The sequence below is a fragment of the Momordica charantia genome (genome assembly GCF_013281855.1).
Source record: "Momordica charantia cultivar OHB3-1 chromosome 6 unlocalized genomic scaffold, Mcharantia_2.0 BLBB01000006.1, whole genome shotgun sequence".
In the NCBI taxonomy this organism is placed as follows: Eukaryota; Viridiplantae; Streptophyta; class Magnoliopsida; order Cucurbitales; family Cucurbitaceae; genus Momordica; species Momordica charantia.
In genome coordinates, this window is record NW_028275164.1 from 8,602,741 (window position 1) to 8,615,871 (window position 13,131).

Consider the following 13,131-nt stretch of genomic DNA (forward strand, 5'->3'; position numbering starts at 1 on the left):
GATTTATTGTTTCAATTAGGAAAGTGTTAAAACATCTCTCTCTATCTTTTGCAAAATAGCACAATTTTTTAACTTTTATTACTATTATGAATTGTATTTATGCTTGTACTTGATTTATGTTATTTCTGATAAATTTTAAGCTCCTTACAATATTTAAAAATATATATTTATATAATAAATATATAACTATATCCATACTATATTAGAAATGGACAATTTTAGAAAAATGTTTTTTTATTAATTGTCAATTTCTAAATTATTAAACGTACCACTCCTAATTAATTTCCAAAAATAATTAATTATTTTTCCCTTTTTTCTAATACAACAAGTGGGGTGAGAGACTCGAATTTATAACTAGTGGGGTGAGAGACCCCCTAGGATATTCTCTTGTATATTCTCTTGTTTCAGTTGGGTTGTTGTATCCTAGGGGGTCAAACAAGAGAATATCTACTGCATCGATGGTTGATAAAGAAATAGACACCGTAGAGGGCTTGAATCTTCTTCAAGAGAACGAGATACCCGTACCTCAACCTAATTGATTAGGTTTTTGTTTCTCAATATTTACTCCAATTACATCTGTTATTTATAATTCTTCAACGTAGATCAATTATGTTTTATTATGAAGTAAGAGTAAAAATTAACTTATCAACTAAGTTCGCTTTACTTCAACCGAATGAAATTTTAATTTCCTTTAAAATGTAGTAATTTATGAGATGCACCTCAAACTTGAGAATTAAATTCTCCAGGAATAATTTCACCCTTATTTTACCACCTCATCAATCTCATTCCTTTTTTTTCTGGCCCCCCTACCTTTTCAATAATTATTTTACAATTTTTACCATTTCTCTTTTACTATTTATGAAACTCATATTTAAAAAAAAAACTTTTTAATCAATTGTTTTACAATTTTACTCTTTCTCTATCTATTTTTGCTAATAATGTTTTTTCCTGTGCTTGTATTATAAAATAATATAAATTTATTTTCGATACCTTTGGGTGCCACAAACTTTAAAAAACTGGAAAGGAGTGAAACAACCTTTAAAAAGGTCAATAATTCAAGTTTACATAACTCAATTAGTTAAGACACTCATCCCCAACAAAAAAGGTGGTGAATTCGAATCTCTATTATAACACGTTGTAATTAAAAAAAAAAGTTAAGTAATTTATGTATTGGAAATAAAAAAAATTATCAATGCAGTTTTACTTCTCAAAATATTGTAGATTCGTCACCCCTTCATTTATAATGTAAAATTCTATATTAATTATTATTCTATGTTTCCTGAAACATTGGTCTTTAATTCTAAAGAAAAAAAAACATTGTTCTTAAATTTCAGTACGAGCTAAATTATCCAAATATTAGGTCAATTTTTATTTATTATATTAAATATAACAATATATTTTTGTTTATCATAAATTCATTTGAAACAAAAAATTTCAAAATTTGCAGTGACAAAGATTGCGTATGAGTAGTAGACTTTTTCGAACTTTTATCTCTAAAATGTTTAAGATTTAAATCATAAAATGTTAAAATTTTAAGAATCCAGTAGTTATAAAAGTAAAAATTCATAAATCAAAGTTATTAATTTAATTTTTAATATAATAAGATTGTCAAAAATCATGTCAGTTCACCTCATAGATGGATTATATGAATTAAAATTAACCAAAGAAACTTAAACCCCGTTTACTTACCTGCAATCGTAATCAATGAATCCTAATAAAAACTTTCATTTCCTTTAATGTGTTTACCAAATTGTAGGAACGTAATCAAATGATGGGACACACCTCAAACTTTGTAATCCGATTACATAAAAATGTGTAATTCTATTACACTCCTACAACCCCATCAATTTCATTCTCATTATTTATTCCATGGACTCCACATATATATTATAATTAATGTATTATTTTTTCTTTTCCTCTCTCATCTATGGATTAAATTCATATAATTTTTAATTAGTTTTTTTATACTTTTATAATTTCTTCTCCCTTTATACTCCCATTTTTATTAGCTGATGTGATTTTATTATATAATATTAATATTAATTAATATCAATAAATTTTTTAAATAGATATTATTACTTTTAAATATTAGAATAATAAAACTTAATAATATGTTTTTATTAAAGTTTGGTTGTTCTAATAAAAAATATTTTATTTGATGTAATTTTATTTTAATTATTCATTATGTATTAATATTACATAAATTGTAATAATAAGAAATATTTACTATCAATAATAAAGTAATAAATTAAATTAAGATTTATCATTATTGTAATTTAAAAAAGATTAGCACAATAATATATTTGTAATTGGCTAAAAAGGAAAAAAGGGTATATTAATTATTGTCAATACATCTGATTCCGATTTCGATTACAAACAGTTTTAGTAAACAACATCAAAGAAATTCTGATTACGATTCCAAAAAATTTCTAGTAAACAACATCAATGGAATAACATTACGATTGCTTTCTATTACGATTGCGGTTAAGTAAAGGTGACCTTAAAATAACCCCAATACAAAATTAGAGATATAATCCGAACATTATAGGCTCCATGTGACAACAATTTCATTTCTAGTTTTTTATTTTAAAAAATTATACCCACTTCTCAAATTTTTTGATATATTTTTCACAATTCTCATAAACACACATTTGAATTCTTATATAAATTTAAAAAGCAGAAACAAAAATTTAAAAACTACTTTCATGGTTAAAATGTGGTTTACTTTAGATTTGACTAACCTTTATAATAAAGTAGACGACAGAGCACAAAAATCACATAGTATTACAACTTAAGGCAGAATTTATTGTATATTTTCTGAAGTGTTAAAAATTTTATCTATCCAACCCTAGCATAATTGAGCGATTAATGCAATTATGAATAAAAAACAATTAATACATTTTTACCTCTCGTCAACCTGAACTAGTTTAACAGGATAAGACACCTATCTCGATCAAGATGTCATGAGTTTGAATCCCCACCCTCACATGTTATATTAAAAAAATGCATTTTACCTCTCAAAAGATTATTGATTCAAATATAAGCTCTCATTTATGATGTAAAATTCTATGATAATCGTCCTATGTTTTCTAGAATTATTATTATTATTATTATTTTTTAAAATACTTCATGAAATCATTAAAATGCCTTAAAAACTCGAGCCAAGAAGAGAAATAGACCGCCAAAGAAAATATGATAATTAAAGCTAATTTATTAAGTAAAAAAATAGTGTTACAAACTCTCTTATACAGATTTATCTAAGATTTTAAAACATAGATTTTTCTTTGATATTAAAAGATACATAAGGTACAAATCATTCTCCCTTCAATCATCCCGTGCTCCTACTAAAATTTTGTGAAGAGAACCAAAATTGGAAGACTCGATCTGATGAACCCATAAATTTTTCTTAATTTCATGACCCATCAATAACTTAATTCTCTTAGTCTTTGGGTCACACAAGATTAAATAGAATTCATCAACAAGACACAGGATGTTTCCATCTTCACAGATTTTGATGAGTTGGAAGCCATCAAATGGATAATGCAAATATTTTGGAACGGCAACCACAAATGCTTTAGCCCATGAAAAATCTTCTTCCATCTTCCACACGGTACTTAAATTCTAAGTCTATGCAAAAAGTTAGATAGAGGATGTCATTAGAGACTCCAACGGCAAAGGCAATGACATCTCGGCTAAGTTGGGGAGAAGAAATTTGGTCCAATTCCTCATCTTCAATATCCAAACGAATAATGACGACAATTGTATCATATGCAACCACCCAATAGAGGCCTCCATTGAAGTAAACACCATCGTCATCAATGCAAAAAGACACAAATTCTATAGGGGTCCATTCGGGACTTGGACTTGTAGTACTACCAAATGCAAAAATCTCCACGAAGCTACTCTCATGTACAAATGAGAGTCTTGCCAATTTGTAGTGCTTTGTTCTAAGACTAAATCCTAATCTGTAATAATAATCTATATCTTTATGATTGGAACTGGAGGTGGGAGGTTTGAAGTACTCGTTTGTCATGGGATTTAATATGCAAGCTTCGCAACATCTTCTTATGGAGTCAAAAGAACAACAGAGGAGTCCATTGCAGGAGTTGATGATTGAGATACTAGTGAAGGACAAATCAAAATCAGGATGGAAGTTAAATCTTGCAACACTGTTCATTCCTTCCAAATATTTAGGATCCAAGTCCACACAATGAAGATTCAGAAAGGAAGAAATATGGGAAAAAAGAAGATTGAAGGATCGGACTTGCAACTTAAAACCATATTGTTCCATGCTTTACGGACGAGTCGACAAGTGGGCAAATTTACAAATGGGAGTTTCGAGAATATTAGCTGAATCAGTTCAGATGGAAGTGAAAGTGGGAGTAGCTCCTTCGAATTCATGTTCTTCATCATCTTGATTTTCCTCTTCGAATTCCTCAGTTTAAACGGCTGGCGATGATCAATAAATGATCAATCTTGATCAGTCTTGTATTTTATAAGTGAAATCAGGACATAGATTAGATTTTCCATTACATCTATCTTCTCCTCACTTTAGGATTTCCCATCTCGTTTTAGTAATGGTTATTATATTTAAAATAATATCTTTTTAATATTTGTATTCGGTCTTTTCTAATTTTCTTTTCCATATTTTATTATATACAATCTATTAGAGTTTGGAAACTCTAAAAAAAGTTTTTTTTTTCCTTCATGTGTAGGGCGATTAAGATTAAATAATATATATTGGGTAAGATTAAATGTCTAAGGCTTTGGATGATCCTGCGTGCGAATTTCATGACAAACCATCACTATCTTTTTTGGAACTTAATTTTCTTAAAAAAGTATTTTGTATTTTTTAAATTAAACATATTTTGAAAATTTATGCTACTAATTTAGATTTTTTTAATATTTTCTTAAACAAAAATATATTTTATACTTTTTTATATTAAAAGAATTTTGATTTTTTTATTATTTTAAAGATAATAATTTAGGATAAATTATATTTTCTTTAATGAATTATATTCTTCGTATATATGCTATATATTTTTATATTATATCTATTAAATTTTATTTTAACTAAAAATAAAAATAAGCCAATCTGAGTTAATAACAGTAAATAGGTATCAAACATCATTTTTTGTTCAAATTATTTTTTTTAAGAAACAATAAAAAAAATGGTTACCAAATTTATTTCTATTTGTAATTTTAAAAAAATTAGAAACAAAGAATAACGAAATGAAAAATAGAAAACAGAAACAAAAATCACGCACGGCCGACTTGGCTCAAGCGAAATCCAACTTAGGCGAATGGGTGAACCGAAGGTCGCTCGGAAGAACCCTGTCCGAGCAGCGAAATACACTGATGGGACGTCCATCTACTCGCTATAAATATACCAATCATCCATATGGGCCCAAGTATCAAAAATCTGTTTGATACTTATAAATACTAACTTGACGGAGTGGCATATCTGATACCTCCTTGTAGGTACCTCAAGAATCGTTCTAAGTGCCGTCAATCGACCTCGGCAGAATTTTGCATCCACAGCTTCCATTTGACTAGTGGCTGCCCAGTTAGGGCTTCCATTGCATCTTCTCCTCATTTCACAATATTCCTGTTCTTTTTTTTTCTACGATTCTCTTATTTGATTATTTCCTTATCTATTTCATTTTTCATTCTAAATATATTTCTTGATATATATTTTTGTTTTATTTATTCCTTTCCCTCACGTTCTGTTCTTTATTTTTATATTTGTATTATTTTCATCCTGGCCTTTTTTTCCTAATCTAAATATTCACTTTTGTTTACTTGTATTATCCTTCATGCTTAAAAAAAAAAAGAAGTTATAAATAATATTAATTTATAATTTAACTAGGTAGGAAAACGAAAAGTTTATTTATTAATTATAATTTATATAAATTTGTTAATTTTTTTTAGTACAAGATTGAAGTTGAAGATATATATCAATTAACCCACTGAACTATGCTCATTTTGACTATGAATTTCTTAATTTATGATAATATCTCTAGATGCTGATATTTGATTTCTTTGACAAATTGATGTACATTTATTCATTAATTAAATTGTTATTGTTTGTCTTGTGAATTTACTTATTCGCTATTTATATTTATATTTTTGTTTGAATTTTTTTAATAAAAAAATATCTTACCTTCATCCTAGTTTGATTTCAAAAGAGTAAAATTTTCTGAAAAATTCAGAAAATTCTAGAGATTGATCCATATGAATTTAGTTTAGAATGCCAAATAAAATTCATAAACAATTTTTTTTATTTAATTATGGATGTCAATACCTTCTCCATACACAATCTTCAAACCCAAATCTTTTTGTGCAGATAAAGCATTTAGGTGACCTATCACACTATATAAAAAACTCATAGCGACCTATTTAGTCTTTATTAAAAATTATTTATTTGAGTAAATAATTAATCATGGCTTTAAACCTTTTCACAAAGAATGTTTCATAATCATTATAGATTTTCAAATTTGAAGAAAGATGTGTTGTTACTAAAATATATATTCTCCTTTATGATTTCTCCTACCACATTTATTATGAGATTTAATTTATATTTTTATAGTTTGATTTTTATTTAAGGAAAATATATTTATTAATGATTAAAATTTCACCATTTTGAATTTTTATTAATAAATAGGTTATACTTATCTGATAAAACCATAGCTTAATCCTTGAGTCTCTATTAACCTCTTAATTTTCCACTTTTTACTAGATTTATTTAGCGTTTTTTTCGATAAACAAAACCATGTGCATTTTAGTTCTTGTGAAAATAATGTGTGATAAAACCATGTAGTATGTGATATGCAATTAGAAATATAGAAGATTGAGTTCCTTCCATAGAAGAAGCTATGGTGGTCAAGAAGATTATTAGAAGTTATAATCCTAATTTATTTAAGGTACTTGTAGCTATATTATGTAATAAACATATTCTACAAAGGATGAATGCTTTAATTTTGTCGAATTAGACCACAAATTCAAAATGTCTGGAAAAGCTCTATTAGTAGGTTTGGTTCGACGCTTTGAAATGTGTTGGACATGTATCAGGTGAAGCTGTGCTAATACATTATCTTTTTTATGGTTCTATCTTTTGGAATTCTATAGGTAATATTGTTTTTTATTTATAACTTATAATTTTAGTTAGCCATTAATTTGAGTAATCATGAGATAGTGTGGTTGATAAAACCTTATTAGAGGACCATATATGATGGTTGAATGGGACAGTTTGTGACAACCAAAATCAAAACAAAAAATTAAAGCTGATTTGTCATATTTTATTTGCTTTATAAGCACTTCGGGAAAAATAAAAGAAACAATGTTACAAACTCCCCCCGAGTGATCTAAGTTTAGATTGTCTCTATTCTTAAAAAGATATATCAACAAATAGGAACTATTCTTCAAGCAACTCAGACTAAAATCTTGTGGAGAGAATCAAAATTGAAGGAGTCAAATGAACTTTCTTAATTTTAAGATGTTGATTTGTCAATGACTTCGTCCTCTCTGTCTTAGGGTCATACAAGATTAGATAGAGTCCACCAAGAAGAAGGGTCATACAAGATTAGATAGAGTCCACCAAGAAGACATAAGATCTTCCCATCTTCACAAGCTCTAATAAGTTGAGAGTGAAATGGTTGATGACATGAATATTCAACTGGTATATTGATAACATCAAATACTTTAGTCCATTAAAAATCTTCTTCCATCATCCACACATCATATGCATACTTGAAATCTTTGTCGCACATAGGATTAAACAGAGTGTCATTCAAGACTCCAATGAAACAACAAAGAGAGCTATGGGGGAAAAGAGATTTCCTGCAATTCCTCAGCTTCCGAGTATATGACATGTGTAACAACTGGTTGTAGGTCATCTACAATCCAATAGAGACCTCCATTTCAAGTTTGGAGGCAGAAAGCCAACGAGGGGTCCATTTGCAACTTGTGCCAAATGTGAAAATCTCCATCAAAAAGAATAATAATAGCATCTACCCTTATGATATGCATCTAACATGGGAAGTTTGAAGTACTCATTTGTGTTGAAATTTAACAAGCAAGCTTCAAAAGATGGCATTTTGATTTTTCTATGGACAAGATAACATTGCACAGGAATTGACAATGGAGATACTAGTGGAGGAAAAATTAGGATTTAAGCTAAAAAAAAAATAAACTAATGAATCATATAGAGCCAAGGAAATCTAATTCAAAATTTAATATTTAATTCCAAATCTAGGTTTAATTGAAAATCAAATTCAAATTCGATTTTGCAATATTTAAATTAAGACTTAATCAAGTATCAATTTTAAAAATAATTTGATCTTTAAAGTATCTAAGTTACCTCTTTTTTTTTTAAAAAAAAAATTGTTTTCGATATGTTTAAATTTGAAATTGTTCTAAAGATTTAACCAATAATCTATTTCAAATTTCCGTTATTTTTATTTTATTTATTTTGTATTTTTAATAGAAAATTAAAAAATAATCGGTACTAAATAAGAGTGGAGCTGTATTTTTATAATTGAAATATATTCTTGAAATTTGAAGTTATATTATTTTTTCGAAGTCTTATATTTTAATAATTGAAATAACTATAGAAGAATCTGTTTTCTACAAATTACAACTCCAGCATCATCCGTACATATGAAAAGAAGATAAAAGAAAGAAATTTTAGGCAATGGATGGTTAATGATGGAAAGGTGAAATTTTGTAAATACCTCTATAAAAATCTCCAAATCTAACCAAAATTGGAAGGAAAAAGGAGTTTAAATTTCTTCTAATAAATAATGTAAAATCCAACTTTACCTTTAAACAATATCATAGTTAAACACTAAACTTCTAGATTCGGTGTCTAGTAATTTGACAAACCTTTAAAACGTGTATAATAAATATATAAACTTTCAATTTTGTATATTCTTATTGAAAAAGAAAAGTCTAATATGTCTTGAAATTTTTAAAAGTGTTTAATAGGACTAGTTTTGTGTTTAATTAATTTTTGATGGATTTCATATTTTTTTTTAAAATTAAATTATTAACCACAAAATTGAAAGTTTGTAAAGACCTATTAAATACTTTTTAAATTTAAGGGATCCATTCAAGCTCAAAATCGAAGGTAGGGAGTTAATAAGTATTTTTTAAAGTTATGAGACATATATATTAAATTTAAAGACAAGAGCTTAAGCACTAAAATCTTAAATTCGAAAAATCCTAATAAATTTGTTTAAAAAAATAAAAATTCCAATAAATTTTATGGATAAATATTGAAAACCTAATATGTGTAGGTTTTTAGTTATAAATAGAAAAAGATGAAGCCTTAGGCTAAAGAGTGCCGGCAGCCACCGTTTTGTTGAATTGTTACGGAAGAGTAAGATGATGAATTCGAAGACGATGAAGAACATCAATTCGGAGGTTTTACCAGAACTGATTCAGTTGATATTCTCGAAACTTTCCTTTGTGAACTTACCCAGTTGCAGGCTCGTTTGTAAAGCATGGAACAATCTGGTTTTAACTTGTAACTCCCATCCTCCCATCTCAAGTTCCAGCCTCTTTTTTATCCATATTTCTCCGCAGGATAGCAATCTCCAAGGCATAGACATGGGAGGGAGGAGCAGTGTTGCCTCGTTTAGCTTCCATTCTAATTTCCCCTTTGCCAGTATCTCTATTATCGATTCATGTAATGGACTCCTCTGTTGTTATCTTGTCCATGAAAGAACCGCAAGGCCACCTCGTGAACCTTTCATATTGAATCCCATGACAAATGAGTACTTTAAACCTCCCTTCTCGAATGCAGATGTTTGGTATTATTGTTTCGGATTTGGGTTTAGTCTTAAGACAAAGCAGTACAAATTAACAAGACTCTCCTTTGCTTGGGAGAAACATGCTACCTTGGTGGAGATTTTCACACTTGGCACAAGTCGCAGCAAATGGAACCCCGTTGGCTTTCTGCCTCCAGACATGACAATGCAAGACGATGGTGTTTACTTCAATGGAGGCCTTTATTGGGTTGCAAATCAACCATTTGGCCGTACCAATGTCATGTACCGTTTAGATATAGAAGATGAGGAATTGCTGGAAATTTCTTTTCCCCAACGTGGCCCGTGGGTGTTGTTGTTGTTTCGTTGGAGTCTTTAACGACACTCTCTGTTTAACCGTGTGTACCTCAGATTTTGGTTATGCGAACCATGTGTGGATGATGAAAGAAGATTTTTCATGGACTAAAGCATTTGAGGTTAACAATGTATCGCTATTGTCTTTGTGTGTGCATAATCGACCATTTCATCTTCAACCTATTAAAGCTGGTGAAGATGGAAAGATCTTGTGTCTTCTTGATGAACTCTATTTTATTTTACGCTGGAGATGTTGGAGATACTGACATATCACCATGTCAAAATTAAGAAAGTTTATCAGATTGACTCTCCACAAGATTTTAGGAGGGGATGCTTGAAGTATGGTGTTTATTTATTTTATTTATTTATTTGACATATCTCCATTGTTTTTTTTTTTAATTTTTTAATCCTGTTATCAGCAAAATATAATTTATAATTTAATCATGTACCCAAATTTAACTCTCTCAACTTTTTTACTGATCTTTACCAAGCAATTTTTACATCTTTCATTGACACATTATTTACATTTAGTTCATCCCTTTTCATCATTCCCTCTCTATTACTATTCATACTTGGACATCTTTTTTAAATTTATATTTAATGAACACTCTCTCTGTATATATGTATATAGTTGTTTGAGTTTGCTTTTAATAATGATATATTTCATTTTTTTTTCTTTTAATAACAAATTTACAACAAAAAATATAAATAAAATAATACCATCTATTTTATCATTCATCAGAATAAAAATATTGTTCTTCGAAACACAAATATGTGGTATTGAAAAGATACAGTAAAAAAAGATACAATAAATTTGAAAAAAGATACCTTAACTTAAAAAAAAATTAACATTTTAGTGGAGACTTCATTAAAAAAAGAAATTAATGGAGGAAAATAGATAATATTTTTTTTTCTTTTTTAAGTATAAAGATTGAGCGGGAGAATTCAAACTCATGTCTAGAAAGGTCAAGAGTTAGCGAAACAAAAAACTTTAATTAAGTATTAAATTTAGAAAAAAGAATCAGTTGATTTTATTTGGATGTTTGGTTAAAAAGTTATTAATTAAATATGTTTATTCTGTCCATAAATAATGAATGAAAAATGTGAACTTATCTGTGTGGTTGCTTTTGAATCTAGGATTTATTAGTGTTTAATTATATAGAATATTAAAAGTTGTAGAATCTCAACAGTTTAATATATTTAATTTGCTTGTCTTTTAAATTCTATTTCAGTGGAAGGATTAGAATACGAAAGTTTTTATCATCTTTAACAGTGTTTAATTATAAAGAATATTAAAAGTGGTAGAATCTCAACAGTTTTGCAACCTCTTCCTTACAACTATAAAATAACTGTTTTTCACTCATTTTCAACAACAATTTCATACTTGTTTCTTTCTTTCTTATTCTCCTACTTTTGTTTTTATTTTCTCTCTCGCTATTTCTTATTTTTAAGATTTCTTAAGTAGGTGGATATAACATTCTAATTTTTTAGAGCATATAAAAAATCATCGAAAACATAATACTTAAATTGTGACAAAGACAGACAAGAGAGGCTACCTTCTGTAATTGTAAGAGAGGTAGCGATGAAGCAACTCACGTGGCTGCAAAGATGACGATCCATTCTGTAGTTGAGGGACTATGACCAGAGGAGACACCTGCAAAAATTTTGAGGGAGCTGATGCAACTTACATCTGTGAAAATTTTGACGAAGATGATGCAAGTTGCTAGGACTATAAGTCTTGAGGTAACTGAGTTACTTTAATTTTATTTATTTTAACTATTTAAAAAAAATTGTCTTTATTGAATTATTTTTTAACCACTCCTCATCTCACTCGTTATTCTCCTATATTTGATGGATTTTTTTTTGTCTTTTTAAATATCTTCATCTAAATTTCATTATTAATACATTTGTTTAAGCAAGGATATGCACAACAGTGTATTTCAGATTGCAGCTCGAACTCGGCCTCCGGACCGATCTGAATACTTGGGCGGACTTGCACAAAAAGGTGAGCACTCCGACGATCAAGTCAGTATAGGTCGGATTTCCAGTTTAATTCGAGGTCAGAAATCATCGTACCTGATCGCGGAGTGAGGTCCTCTACTTATGGGTGGTAGTCCCGCTAATCCCGCGACGGTTACACCCGGTAATCTCGGGACCGTCGGTTACACCCGGTAATCTCGGGACCGACGGTTACACCCGATAATCACGCCGCTGACAGTAGTTCACATCGGCCCCCACCGAGCTTCCCGGTAGGTCGGACCTCGGCCAGGTTCACCTCGGCCCTCATACTCAGCATTTGTCAACGCTAGCGGTGGTGATCTCGGGCGTCCGAGCTGGGCATGACTCATGAGTCATCGTGGAGCACCAATAGGGGTCATTCACGTGTCCAGGGTATTCTCTCCCCAAACATTGGCCCCCTCTCTGTCCGGTCCGATCTCGACCTGGCAGAGAAGTTCATTCGACTTGCTTTGGACGTGTGGCGACTTCCTATTCATGGGAAAATATAACCGTTGCGGTGAATTTATCGTCGGAATATTCAAATATTCCGACGCTTCGGATCTCAGGGAGGATCCTGGCCGCTCGTTGATTACACGTGTACGGTGGGGAAATTTTTCCGACGGGCTATAAATGCCCCCAATCCTTCAGGTCATACCTTATGTTCCCTGAATTCTTGGAGTTCGATCTGAAGGCAGCTCGAACCCTTGGTAGGTTGGTCTCTTCCCTCACTCTCTCTTTCGAACGTAGTTGCCATGTCGTCCTCTTTTAGCAGCAACTTAGGATCTGATGAGGATTTAGCTCGTAGGTTAGAGTCCGAGCTCGAGGAGATAGAAAACTTTAGGTTCTCCGATGATGGGGAGGATAGTGATGCCTCCACCTCGGGTCAGGGTTTGGAATACCCTTCTAGGATACCTGAGCACTACCTCGGATCCCTTCGTAGGGGGTTCGCTATCCCTGAGAACATCCTCCTCAGGATTCCGGAGGAGGGGGAGAGAGCTGACAATCCTCCAGA